The 13,486-nt window shown below is 58.8% G+C and overlaps 1 protein-coding gene across 1 annotated transcript in view; it reads right to left on the reverse strand.

The window, feature by feature from the left end:
- ZMIZ1 (zinc finger, MIZ-type containing 1) overlaps positions 1-13,486 on the reverse strand; it is a 182,575-nt gene that overhangs the window by 153,977 nt on the left and 15,112 nt on the right. The window contains exon 2 of the mRNA XM_012663351.1: positions 9,525-9,620. The gene's annotated coding sequence lies outside the window, so the exon portion shown is untranslated. The remainder of the gene's footprint in view (positions 1-9,524; positions 9,621-13,486) is intronic.

Here is a 13,486-nt window from a genome sequence, read left to right on the forward strand (position 1 = left end):
CTGGGGCCAGGCCAGGCTTGGGTCGCGCCTCATCCCTGGCTCAGGCCCAGGCCACCCTGAGTCCCATCCTCCAGGCACGCCCAGGCTTCCTGTCCCACTGGCCCCACCCAGCCCAGGGGAGAGGGAGGGACTGTGGGGGCCTCCCTGGATGTGCTTGTCTTTTCTAGGGGCAGGAGTGGGCAGGATACCCCGGCAAGCTTGGTGGCCTTTTTTTTTTTGAGACAGAGTCTCACTGTGTTGCCCGGGTCAGCCTAGCTCACAGCAACCTCAAACTCCTGGGCTCAAGCAATCCTCCTGCCTCAGCCTCCCGAGTAGCTGGAACTACAGGCATGCGCCACCATGCCCGGCTCATTTTTTCTATATATTTTTAGTTGTCCAGTTAATTTCTTTCTAATTTTAGTAGAGACGGGGTCTCGCTCTTGCTCAGGCTGGTTTCGAACTCCTGAGCTCAAACAATCCGCCTGCCTCGGCCTCCCAGAGAGCTAGGATTAAGGCGTGAGCCACCGCGCCGGCCAGCTTGGTGGCCTTTGGCCTCTGACCTCTAGGCCTCCAACCACTTGCATTCCTATATGGGGCCTTGACTGAAGTGACTTCTGGGTTTTCTTCCTGGGAGTAGAAACTTCTGACACAGCTGGGCAGGGGCTGCAGGAATCAGCCCCACTGATCGGATCCCTGCCTTCCCCCACTCTGGGCAGACGGGCAGTGTCCCTTGGGAGAAGTCATGCCCAAGAGACCAGGATGAGGGGAGAGGAGAGGCGAGACCGATTTCAGGCCCCAAATGCAGAGCTGCTTAGCGGTCAGAGTCGAGGAGCCTCCTGCAGAAGGCGCAGCACCCAGCCAGGCAGGGCAGCCCCCACGCAGGGACAGCACGATGTCATATCCCTTTACCCCACCCCAGCTTTGCAGGCCTGGACCCTTGAAGTGTCAGGAGTCTGGGTGGGAGGAAAGCTTGGCCTGGGGGTGGCAGGGCCACTCATGGCCTCCAAGTGACCCCTTCCCTGTGGCCTCAGGAGCTGGGGACTCACCTGACCGAGAGGTTGGTAGCCTGACCCAGTGAGGGGAGGGATGGGAGCAGAGGCTCAGCCTCCTCCCCACATGGTTTCCCAGGGCAAGGCTAGTGGACGCAGCTGCCCCAGGTCTCCACCGAGGCTGCTCAGCAAATAGGCAACTCAGAAAGCAAACAGGCCAGACAGTGAGGAGGACTCTTCCAGCTGGCTGTGGGCCCACCACGGACAAAAGCCTCTCATAGCTCAGTGTTGGGGAGGAACACAGATGGGAGGTGGTTTGGGCTTGAATGGGGCCAGGCCTTGCCTGAGATTACCCCAGGAACTGGGACAGAGCTGAGATCCAGGTCTCCTGCCTGTACCACGGGCAGCCTAAGGATGCAGGCAAACCCACAGCTGTCCCTCCTGGCCTCAGGGGCTCCTGATGGGTGGGAAGGTTGGTCTGCTCGGCTTGGGCAATAACTGACTTTAGCTACACCCTGGCCGCCACACCGGACACCAGTGACTTGTCCAGATCAGATTAGCCCAATCAAAGGGGCCTCGTGGGCTATCTGCAGGCCCAGCTAGAAGCTTTGCCTGCAGGGAGGAAAGCCCTGGGAGGGACTCAGTGGGAGGATGCTAAAGGCCCTGAGGTCTGTGGAAGACAGAAGGCAGCTTCAGCCTGGTGGGAGGGCCACACACAAGCTCCTGGGAAGAGTTACGAGACAGCCATGGGGCAGGAGTAAGCCTCCTGGTCCTGAGGGTATGCAAGCTGAGGCTGGGGACACACAGGCCTAGGCAGCATTCTGGGAGTCTGGCCTAGCAGCTTTATGACCACCCCTGCCCAGATCCACATTCAGTCGTGGGTGGCAGGACAGCTGGCTGTGTCACCCTCTCAGCCGCTGGCCACCCACCTCCAGCCCTTTTCAGGACAGGAGTTTCCCAGCTGTAACAGAACGGCCTTGAGCTTCAGAGCCTGCGGGATTCCCCCAGGTTGAACCCCCCCGAAATCCTAGCACACAGAGACAAGGTCTGAGGCTGCTTTGTGTGGCTCTGATGCTGGCCGTCTGTACCCCTCCTCGCAGGCACCTGCTGGGTACGCCTGTCTGCCCCAGAACACAGAGGAGCCCGTGGGGCCAGTGATACTCGGACCCTCACCCAGTAGTGCCTCCCTCCTGGGCCTCACCTAGCTTGGCCCCTCGGCCCACTCTGGGATGTCACTTGACACGAGTTAGGCAGTGAAGGTCTCCAGGGCCAGGGATGCATCTTTTACCAAGCACGGGCCCAGCACAGACCTGGCTGCCAGGAAATGTTTGTCAAAGGAAGGAGAGAAGGACGAAGCAGGGAGGAGGGGGGACAAACAGACACAGGAATGCAGGTGGGCTCTCAGAAGCACGGCCTCAGAAAGCCACCACAGCCCTCCTCCCCCCATCCAGGCATTGGGGGGACGGCGCCATCTATGGAAGACAAACCACGCAGGCCGGTAGACCTCGACGAAGGCCATGGGAGGCCCCACTCAGGGTGATTCTGGGGCTGCCACTTCCCCTGATGCCCTACTGCTCGTGTGGGCCTGGAGAAGGCGCCCAGATGCCCGGGGCTCAGGGTCTCTGTGCTCTGCTCACATGTGCACATCTGCTCTGGAAGCTCCCGCTCTGGCTGTCACCTCCCTGGTGGAAGGGGACCCTTTCCCCAGCTGGAAACACCTGCTCAGTCCATGAAGGACTCAGTGGTGTCTCAGTGCTCTCGCTGAGCCCTGCACCATCGCTGGTTTGTACCCTCCTGGAATGGCAGTAGGGTGGGACATGCCCAGCTCGCGACAAGATCACAGGGTCTTTGAAATGACAGGTTATCCTGCCCATCCAGCAGGAAAAAAATATATCACAGACACGGGGGGTCAAGAGAGGTTCCAGAAGGTCTGTGTTCTGACAAGCCCTACCTCTGCCCAGCCCAGGTCCTGGCACATAGTGAGCACTGAAGACACATCTGTTGAACGGATCACATGGGAGACCCGACTCCTGCCCTCCTGCCGCGGAGGCCAGGGCTCTGCAGCACACTCCAGGGGCCACACAGACGGTGGCTGTGTCCACAGGGGGCCCTCTCTAGCCAGGACGCTGCCTTTTTGGGCTCCTCCTGGTCAGAAGTGCCCACCCTCTCCATTTCAGGGCTGGGAGGGGTCTGTGATCAAGCCCAAAGCCTTTTCTTGACAGGGCCAGGCAGAGGACCAGAGAGGGGCTATTCACCAGCCCAGGCCTCCTCACGCCAAATCCAGAGGCCCAAGAATTCCAGGACTCAGCTCGGGGCTCCCTGATGCCCACAGCGACCCTCACGTCCACCGCCCATGCCAGTGTGGCCCTGCTCCCCGGCTCCACGTCACCGCCTCCTGCTGCAGCCGGCCTGAACTGCTTACTTAGACAAACAGGGAGAGAAAGCGGCCACGTGATGGCTAAGGTTTCCTTGACCAGGGACACGCACACACACACACGGACACACACACACACACAGAGCCACTCGAAGAGAGTCAGGTGGTCATGCAGCCCAGCAGGGCCGGGGCTGGGCCAGCTCAGGTTTCTGTGTCTCTGAAGGACAAGTGACCGGCTGCCTTTCCTCACCCAGAAGAACACCCTCTCCAAACACTTGTTTTCTGCTTCCTGGACGTGCCAGGGACTTGCTGGATGGGAAGCCCAGTGGCGTGGGGGAGGGAGGGGGACAGGGGAGGGGGTGGTGCACACACCCAGCCAGCCTGGCCTCTGTCTGGTGTTTTCCTTCCGCCCTCCCCACCCAGAGGGCAGACGCCTGCTGGGAAACGGTGGCCGCCCAGCCGCTCCCTCCCGCTCCGGACTGCAGGGAGAATCCCAAGGCCCAGCAGGGGGGCTGCACAGGTGGGGCGCCAAGGCTCAGGGAGGAGTCCTGCACGAGCCGATGCCAGAGCTGTCAAGGCATTGTCAGAGCAGTGGTTTTGCAGCTGGACTCCACGGCACAGCCCCAGGCTTCCAGGGGATGAAAGAAGGGTAGGAGAAGCGGGTGTCCAGTCCAACTCAGCAGGAGCCACCCTGCCTTTGTTCTGTTTTTGGGAAAGGTCTTGGGGCCTGGGGCCTCTTTCAACATTGGGGGTCTGCGCCTCACATACTTCCCCAGAGTGGCAGGCCTGTCCTCACAGCCTGAGACTGGCCCACAAGGACAGCAGGATGCCACATCTCTTGCCAGGCAGAGCTGGGACCCAGCTCCGGGCCGGCAGCAGAGGGCAAGAGGCAGGGAGGGCACTGTTCTGTCGCTGTCCCTTATGAGGCCAGCTCTATGAGGGTCTGCAGCCAGTGCCCACCCTGCCCTGGCCTCAGGCCTGACACCCAGGACCCCGAACCCACTGCAGAGGCATCTCAGGAAGGTCACAAGGAAGTAAGAGGTGTGGCCAAGAGTTCCCAAGTAAACACCACCTCAAGCCAGGCCCTGCACAAGTGTGACCTCGCTGAATCCCCACAAGGACCCTGGAGGCAGGGAGTACTGTCACCCATTGTACAGATGAGGGAATGCAAGCGCGGAAATAAACGTTAACTAACCTGCAGGTCACAGTTAGCAGGGGGAGTGGGGACCTGAACCCAGAGGCTGCAACTCTAGAGTCCATGTTCTTCGCCAACCCCACCCCACCGTCCCAGGGTGCACGGGGCGCCCGGGTGGCCCCAGCAAGCCCCGCCTCGTGGGCTTGTGCATCCCAGGCACGTGAGGAAGCAGCTGTGAGGTGAAGGGCTCAGGGGTGGGTGGGGGAAGGTGGGGAAAGGAAGACCTCTGGGAGGCAGAGAAGGAAAGAGCGCCCCAAAAGAGTGGGAGAGCAGGTGAGGATGGGGAGCCCTGGAGGGGGCAGTGAGAGGGGAGACAGGACAGTGGGGCAGAGGACAGAAGGGAGGGGGTTGGGAGGGCGACAGAAAGAAAAGGGGAAACAGAAGGAGCAAAAGGAAGGGAGAGGCGGGGAGTGAGCCACAGAGAAGCCGGAGGAACACAGAGGCCAAGAGCGTCAGGGAAGGACAGAGCAGGAGGACAGGGTGGAGGGGAGGTCAGGGAGGGAGGGGCGGAGAGAGCAAACCCACCCACCCAACATTAAACACCTAACAGGAGATGACAAATCAAATGGGAATTACTGCGGTAAAAACATAATTAGAAACTTGATTGAAGTTAAACAGAATTTACATAACACTGCAAATTAACTTTACACGGAAACTATTCACTGGGAAGGCAATGACAAGGCATTTCATTAGTAATCTATATTTAAACAATAGGCACAATGGAGCCTTCTGATGAGGAACTTGGTGCCTTCCACGGAGCCAGTGCCAAAGGCTGCGGAAAAATCAAGCACAGTGGGTGCTCCAAGTGGAAGTGGGCAGGGCCCAGGGCACGATCCCTGCGCCTGCTCCATCGTGCACCCGCTGGAGGAGGGAAGGGCGGGAGACACAAACAGGCCAGATGAGATTCTGGTGCCAGTTATGTCCTTGACTTGCTGTGTGGCCGTGGGCAAGTGTCTTACCTTCTCTGAGCCTCCAATGAGGAGGCTGGAGGCAGTTTACAAGCCCAGATATTCTAAGAGAGCCCAGGAGCCCACAGAGGTGGGACGCGCCCGGTTCATAGCCGCTCCTTGCCAACTTGTTAGCTGTGGCATCACGCAAGCATTTTCCTCCCGGGCCCTGGGTCACCCATCTGTTCAGTGGAGCTAAGTTCAGCCCTGCCCGACATCACCAAGGCAGTGGAAGGATTTAGGGTGGAGACAGGCTTAAAGAAAAGTGAGTCTAAAGGCACAGGATTACTGTCCCATAGCCTGGCATGCTAATGAGATCACCCACGGCCTCCTGCCACTGACCTGCCACAGAGACATGCACACCCGAGCAGCTCCACTCCCCAGTCCCCGATGCAGAGCCAGGGGGGCAACTGCCCCGAATCCTTCCCGAGGCAGAGGGGGCCAGCAAGTCCCTGCCTGGCTCCATGCGATTTTTTGCGTGGAGAAGTCTCCAGAGCCTTCTCTCCTGTCCCAGTCACACCAGACTGCACTCGCTCGGCAGACGGGCTGGACTTTGCTCCTGCGGCTCCTGTGGCCAAGACCCACTCTCCTCCCCACCCCCACCGCGTCGTGCATGCCCTGTGGAGCACCTGCCTGGCCCTGAGCAGCCTCCCCTGGCTGAGCCGTGGCCATTCTCTCTGCTGGGCACCTGCTGTGCTTGCCGTTGCACTGGGAGTTGCTGGTTCTTTACCTGTCCCCCTGACCACCCCTGCTGGACTGCCAGCTGTCACCGTGGGGACCCTCCATTGTCATCTCTGTACACCCTGCCCTGAGCCCTGCGCTTGGCACAACACAGGTGCTTAGCAAAAGCTGGTTGACCTCAGAGTGGTCGGGCAGACTTCCTGGAGAGGGTGGGACTGGAGCTGCACCCTGGAGGGGGAGAGGGCCCAGCACCTCTCACCTGGAGGGAGGGGTGAGTAGGCCCAGAGCCAAACCTCAGCCACAGCAGAGGGACAGCTCAGAAGCTCTGGGTATTTTTCCAGTCTCTGGGTTGTCCTATCCCATGAACTACAACACAGGGCAGCTGCAGCTCCCAAAGTCACACTGCTGGAGGGTGGCAGAGCTGGAATTCTAACCCAGGCTTGGGCCTCTGAGCACTGAAAGGCCATGTCCAGGAGCTGGGCAAGAGGGAGCAGCTGGGAGCTCCCAGAAGGCAGGGACCACACCTGATTCTCAGGGTCCCACCCAGCCTGAGCCCTGGCCCAGAGAGGACACTGCTGATGTTTGCAGTAGAGGCCGAGAGACAGACAGACAGAGACATAGAGACAGAAAGCGAGGGAAGAGATCAAGCAAAAAGCAACACAGACACACATGTACACAATTCCCGCCAAAGGCAGAGCTCTAACTGGCAAGTGGGCGGCTGTGACAACCACTCATGGCCTGGGAAGACTGAGTTGCTTCAAGATAAAGGATGCGCGCATGCTCAGGAATGCGACAGGGAGCTGTCGGTGCCCTTCCTGCTGTGGGCAGCACATGGGCTGCCACCCGGAGCCCTGGTTTCAGATGAGTGCTGCAGGCAACGGGGAGGTCCAGTGATCAGGAGAGCTAGGTGAAGCGTCTCAAAAGGAAGTGCAAAAGTGGGCAGACTTGAGGGCAAGAGGCTCCGCTGGGGTCAGGGAGTCTGGCCAGGAAGAAAGGGAGGGCCCAGACATGGGCTCACCCACAGCCCAGCCAGACACCCATGGGCCTTCGCCCTGCGTGGCCACGTGTGGGCACCAAGACGGTCTGGTCCCTCCTCCTCTCCACCACCTTCTCCTACTATGGCTCATTTATAGAGGCCTCTGAGCCTTTGTGTGTGCTGTTCCCTCACCCTGCTTTGCCCAGCAATCTTCCTCATCCATTCGGAGCCTGCTCTCTCTGTTCTCCTGCCTCCCGGCTGCACCTCCTACCCCCTTCTATGGGGTCTCCCTCCCACTAAGGGCCAGATGCCGGGTGACTCAGACTCCCGACCCTCTGAACTGCCAGCACTCCCGAGGTGATCTCCCCAGCCTCACGGCTCCAACACCATCTACACACGACAACTCCCAAATTTATCTCTCTGGTCCGGGACCTCGCTCTGCCTTCCAGACTCATACATACAGCTGCCCACTCAATCTTTCCACTTGGCTGTCTTGAAGGCATCTCGAACTTAACGTGTCTAAAACAGAACTCCTCGGCCCCATGCGGCCCTCCTGGGCCGTCATCACTGGCTGAGTAAATGCCCACCTCCATCCTACCACTGGCTCCTGTCCCAAAGCCAAGAGCCTTCCTTGACTGTCCCCATCTTTTTTAATCCTCCACCTCTAGTCCCCCAGCAAGCCTGTCTGCTGGGTCTCTGCAATATAGTCGGCCTTCAGCGGCTTCTCATCTCCGCCCGACCCCCCACCGCCCACTAGTCCAAGCCCCCACCACCTCTGCTGGGATGTGAGCAGCAGCATCCCAGCGACCTCTCTCTCCACGCTTGCCCATCTACAGGGGCGGATCCTCATGATCTCTCCGATTTCCTCACTTCCCTCCGGCCACACGGGCTTCCCTGCTAGTTCCTTGAACAGGCCAAGTGCACCCCTGCTCACTCCCTGGTCCCATTCAGGTCTCTGTTCAAATGCCACTAATCAGAGGCGTTCCTTGACCACCCTGTGTCAAAGAACACCTGACCCTACCCTGTAGACTCCTGTCCTTATCTGGCTTAATTTCTCTTCTTAAAACCTAGTGCCACCTGACATATCGTATATTTGCTTTTTAGGTATTTACCGTCTGTGTTTCCCCTGAGAATCTCAGTACCGAGGGCAGGGAGTTTTGTCTGTTTTGTTCCCTGCTGTAACTCCAATACTTCAAGCATCCCTGATACAGGGACTTTCTCAGTAAACATCTGGGGAATGAATAAAAGAACAATGCTGCTTCCTCTTCCCTGAGTGTCTGCCTGCAGAATCGGCACTCGGCCCCTCCTCGCCTCCCGCTGTTGTCACAGTGCACAAGCTTTGTGCACCGCCCTTAGGTGACTGAGTCTGGCTGCGGGATCCTGAGTCTGCCTCCAGCGCACACAACACCCTCTCCGGGCTGGGCTAGATCTGCTCCGTCTTTAAAACCCAGCCCTTAGTGCAGGTCTGGCCAGTACGAGATTCAGTGAGTGTTTGATGAGTGAATGAATGAGTAACTGGGTGGTTAGAGGAATGGGTAGATGGATGGGTGGGTGGGTGAGTGGATGGATGAATAGATAGAAGGATGGCTAGAAGGACGGATGGGCAGGCGAGCGGATGGATGATGGGTGGGTGTACAGGTCCCACCACAGGCACACAGTAAAGACTAGTGGTTGCTTGGGCTCAATAGCAGGACTTTTCTGGGGAGGATGGGTCAGAGCAGTGCAGTGCAGTGAAAGTGTAGAAGCTGGTATGCAAATAGGATAATGCCAAGCTGCTCTGGTGTGGCCAGAGCTTGCTGTGTGGTCCCTGGCAGGCCCATTAACTTCCCTGTGCCTTGGTCTCATGGTCTGAAAATGCAGACAATAATTCTTGCCCAAAGCTGCCAGGAAGATCAATGCGGAGTTTCAAATGCTGCCACAAAGGAGACAACGGCCACATCTCCAATGAAACACATCTCTGGCTAGGTCTGCCTTCTCCTCTCAAGCCCCATCTGGCCCTGCTGACCTTGTAGCCTTATAATGCTACCTACCCCCCAGGGGCTGGGACCCCTGGCTACAGCCCCAGAGTTCAAACTGAGCCAGGCTGCTAAGATGGCTTAACTCCAAATAACAATCACACGCACCGATTCACAGAATCCTCAAGAATTGCACCAAGTGGGGGACCTGAGCCCGGCACCCATTTTAGAGACAAACTCAAGCCCAGAAGCAGTTTGTGGCGGTGTGGGCAGAGAAGCCCTGTGGCCGGGGTGAGGAAGGGCTAGGAGAAGGGCTCACAACCTCAGCTCTGGTCTAGCCCCATCGCTTCCCGGCCGCCCGACCTTGCCCTGCCCAGGTTTTAGGCGAAGGTGGTGGTGTGGCCCAGGCATCAGGGGTCTGGTGTTACCTTTGCGGGTCTGGCAGCTCAGTGGCGGAAGACGGCTCCTGTCCTCACACCCCTTGCAGCATTGGTCTGACGCCAACGGGCCTCCTCCTCTTCCTCCTGGGTACACGGAGAGAGACGGGACACGTGTGGGCAGCCGGCGAGACAGCCGTCCACTCTCTCCTACCTCTGTCCCCGCTGCCGGGCTAATCTCAGTGGCCTCTTGGGCCGCTCAGGCACGCCCTGGGATGCCTGATTTATCAGAGTCGGCCGTGTCTTCCCTGCCCAGCCGCGCTCCAACAGGCAAGCCAATTCCTCCTAGCGGGATTTTTAGATATATATGTAAGTTTTGTTTCTTTGGGGGCTTGGGGACTTTGTGTTGTCGTCTTTCCCTTCTTGGTAAGAAAAGCAGAAAGCATCACCTTCCTGTGTGGCCCCGGGGCAGGGTGACCGGGGAGAAGCTGTCGGGGGTATTTTTAGCTGAGCGTACAAAGCCCTTGCCACCCTCTCCTCTCTGCGCCGTGCCTGGCTTCGGGGAATTATCTCACACGGCCGGCCAGCAGCCACTTCCAAAGCCACTCTTTGACCCCTGCCTGGATTCTTTCCCCATTATGAACTGCTCCCCAGATCTCCGACCAACCCTCGGAGCCATTCCACGCACGCGCGCACCTCCTTGGGAAAACCCGCTCACCCCCCTCGCCCCTCCTGCGAGGTTTAGGGCTGGCTGTTTTGCTTAAAACTGGTGGAGGAGGCCCAGATAGATGTGAAAACAGAAAAGAGCCCTGGTGATGATTTATATCGCGTCCCCCAAACCTCAGCTCTTCCCCCCATTCCCTGCACGATGCTTGGTTCAGAGCCGAGACCTACCTGTGTGATGACTTAATTAATAATTCACCTTCAACTCACTTTTTAAGCTCCAATAAATCTGGCCTTGTCCAAAGCAATCATGTCCATGAAATAATTGGTTTGATAGGCTAGTTATATATTTCTAACACACCTTAATAAATTATAACCAATAAAATAAAAATACATGTTCTTGTGGGTACTACCTAATGCCAGAATCCTGTCACAGACTACCAGAGTCACGTGGGCCAAGCTTTGGCCAAGTCCCTGCTGTGCGTCACCCCTCGCGTTGTGCAGGAGGAGGAGGAGCAGGAGACGGCTGGTTGGCTGGGGGCCCCAGAATCAGTAAGCACAGCAGGCCGAGGGAGGCCGGGACTCAGAGGCACGGTGTGCCGAGCTCCTGCCACCGTCCTCTCTTCCCAGCACTGGGCGAGACCATTCCTAGTCCCACAGCTGAACTCTGCTGGGAGGACCCAGGCTGATGGGCACGGGGACCTCCTGAGGATGGAGTGCCCCAAAGGAGGGCCGCAGGCCGTGCTGAGGCCCAGGGTGCAGGATGACGTCTTTTCCCAGCATCCTCTGAGGTTCACTGCTGCCCACCCCCCCAGCTCCCCTCGCTGTTGTGGGTCCACAGGGCTGAAGGTTAATCCCCTTTCTAGGCAGACTTGGAAGCACAGAACATGCCCCTGAGCCCTGCAACTTGCACACTCTGCCCTCGGACCCTGAGGGCTCGTGGGGTGGCCTCATGCCCTCTCTGGGCCTCGGTCCCCTGTATGTTCCTTGAGAGGCAGGCCCTGGTGACCCCAGAGGCCTCGCAGCTCTGGGGCCTCCCTGACGCTCTCTGTCCTCTCTTGTTCTGCCCACAGGTTGGAGACCCTGGCTGGGCCCCTGGCCCGGTGCCAGCTGCCTGCCCCTCCTGCTGAGAACAGGATGTGGGTGTCAGGAGGTGAAGGAGAGTGTGGGGGTCGGGGTGGGGAGTGGCCTTGGGAGGGACTTCCTGAAGCCAGATCGGTTTACCACAGTCAGTTGGGCCCGGGACCGCACAGCTGTGAGTTATAAATGTCCCTGCCGTAGCCCAGGCTGAGAGGCCCTGCTGTTGGCGGAGGCGCCAGGGCCCACGGCGCCCACCCTGGGGGCCTCCGCAGTCAAGGGCCAGTCCTCTCAGAGGCCCAACTGTCCAGCCCTCATGACCTCTGAACTCTCTTGACTCCTCTCTGAAATGCCTGGCATAACGAGGTCTAATACGGCCTTCCCCTGAGCACGCCTTGCCCTTCCAGGTGCGAAGCTTGTGGTTCCAGCTACCCCAAGAGCTCCCCAGAAGGCAGGGACCATCCTGAGCCTGCACCCGGTGCCAGCCCGGGGCTTGGCGCACAGCCAGTCCCCCAGGGGCGGCTGCAGGGGGCAACTGCTCCAGCTAGGCAGCCTGCTTCCCACAGCCCCACCCGCCCCTGCCTGCCTACCAGGGCACACGGGGCAGCAGGGCCAGGCTGGGAAGCTTAAGCTTCATGAGCTACCTGGTCAGTCCCCCCTCTAATCATAATAGTGATGAAACTCGTAATAATAATACATAACATTAAAGGACCCTGAGCTGTACTGTTTGAAGTACTTAATGTGAATTAATTCACTTAATCTCACCACAATCTATGAGGTAGGTACTGTACCTATTTTTAACAGATGAGGAAACAGAGAGGTTAAGAAACCACCCTGAGGACACACAGCCAGGATGTGAGCCCAAACAGCCTGGCATTGATGCTGCTGCCAGCACTCACTACTCCCTGATACCACTCTGGAGGGGCCAGGAGAGTTTTCCTTCCCTGAGAGGCTCCGAAGGCAGCAGCAACCGAGGGCTGAGGCTAAGCAAGTCCCCCATGCTGAAATCATTCATTCACCCCCCACACAGGCTCTAAGCACCGAGCACGGGGATCTCAGCAGTACACAGGGGCCTCCTGTTTGCCTTGCCCTGCCCAGAGCACGCTGGGGTCCTCTCCGTTGGCACAAGTGGGCACCACCTCGACTATCCAGGACTGGCTGGGGAGGGGGGGTCCTAAAGATGGGTTGGGCCTATCCCAAGGAGACCCCAGCGGGGCAGGGGGAGGGGAGAAGGTCACACAGCAGGTTTGTTGTCCAATCCCCTCATTTTACAGTAAGCAAAGGCGGCTTGGAGGGCAGTGACTTCCTAGACAGTGGTGACCCCATGTGCAGTGACTTCCCAGCGAGTGGTGACCCCATGTGAGGTCAGAGGCTACTCTTCTGGAGGGGTGGGGCAGGTTGCCTGCAGCCTAGGGGTGGCCAAGGCCTGGAGCTGGTGGGACAGGAGGGACAGGCTTGTCAGGCAGCAGGGGGAGGAGGCAGGTGCCTTTTGGCCTCCTCGGAACAGTGCCTTTGTTTTCTCTCTTTGTTTTCCATCTGCCCACTCCAGGCTTCCCCTGATTGTGTGCAGGGTGATAAAAGGGCTGATGAGGGGAGATCTCTGGCGGCAGCGGGGTCGCGTCGCACAGACACCGCGGCGGCGGGTGGGCGGCCGAGGGGGGCCCCGGCCTGGAACTGGGTTTGTCTCCAGCCACACAGAGTCCTTCTCTGGGGGGCTCTTTGCACGTGGCTCTCGGAAGCCTTTTGGCACAACCATCCCCCATTTTACAGAGGAGGAGACTGAGGCTCCGGGAAGCAGCAGCCAGACTGGAGCCCTGGCCCTCAGATTCCAGACCCTCTGGGTTTCCACTGGGCCGAGCTGACCTGGCCCTAAACTCTCTGGCCACCAGACAACACCTGGGTTTGTCAAAGCCTTTCTCCCCTTCATTTGAGTATGGGCCGTTTTCAGACTGGCCAGGAAGAAAGAGAGCAGAGGGCCAGTTGGGATCTCACCTACGAATGCCAGGGAGGCAGGCCCGCCAGGGGGTCCCGAGAAGTGACTCTCCAGCATCTGGTCACTTGGTACGAAACGGGGTAGAGTCCGACTTCCTGGCCTCCCTGTAACAGAGTCCCCATGAAACTGCCCCTGGGAGGGAAATAACTCCTCTCTCATGGGCTAATGCTGACCGAGGGCAGGGCTGGGAGAGGAGGGCATGACCCAGGGCACTGTCTGCCTGCTCATGTGAGGGGCACTGCTGGCCGGCAGCCAGGGACTGGCCCACCCAGCCCCAGGT

Source organism: Propithecus coquereli, unplaced genomic scaffold (assembly GCF_000956105.1).
Source record: "Propithecus coquereli isolate 6110/MARCELLA unplaced genomic scaffold, Pcoq_1.0 Scaffold80, whole genome shotgun sequence".
Classification (NCBI taxonomy): Eukaryota; Metazoa; Chordata; class Mammalia; order Primates; family Indriidae; genus Propithecus; species Propithecus coquereli.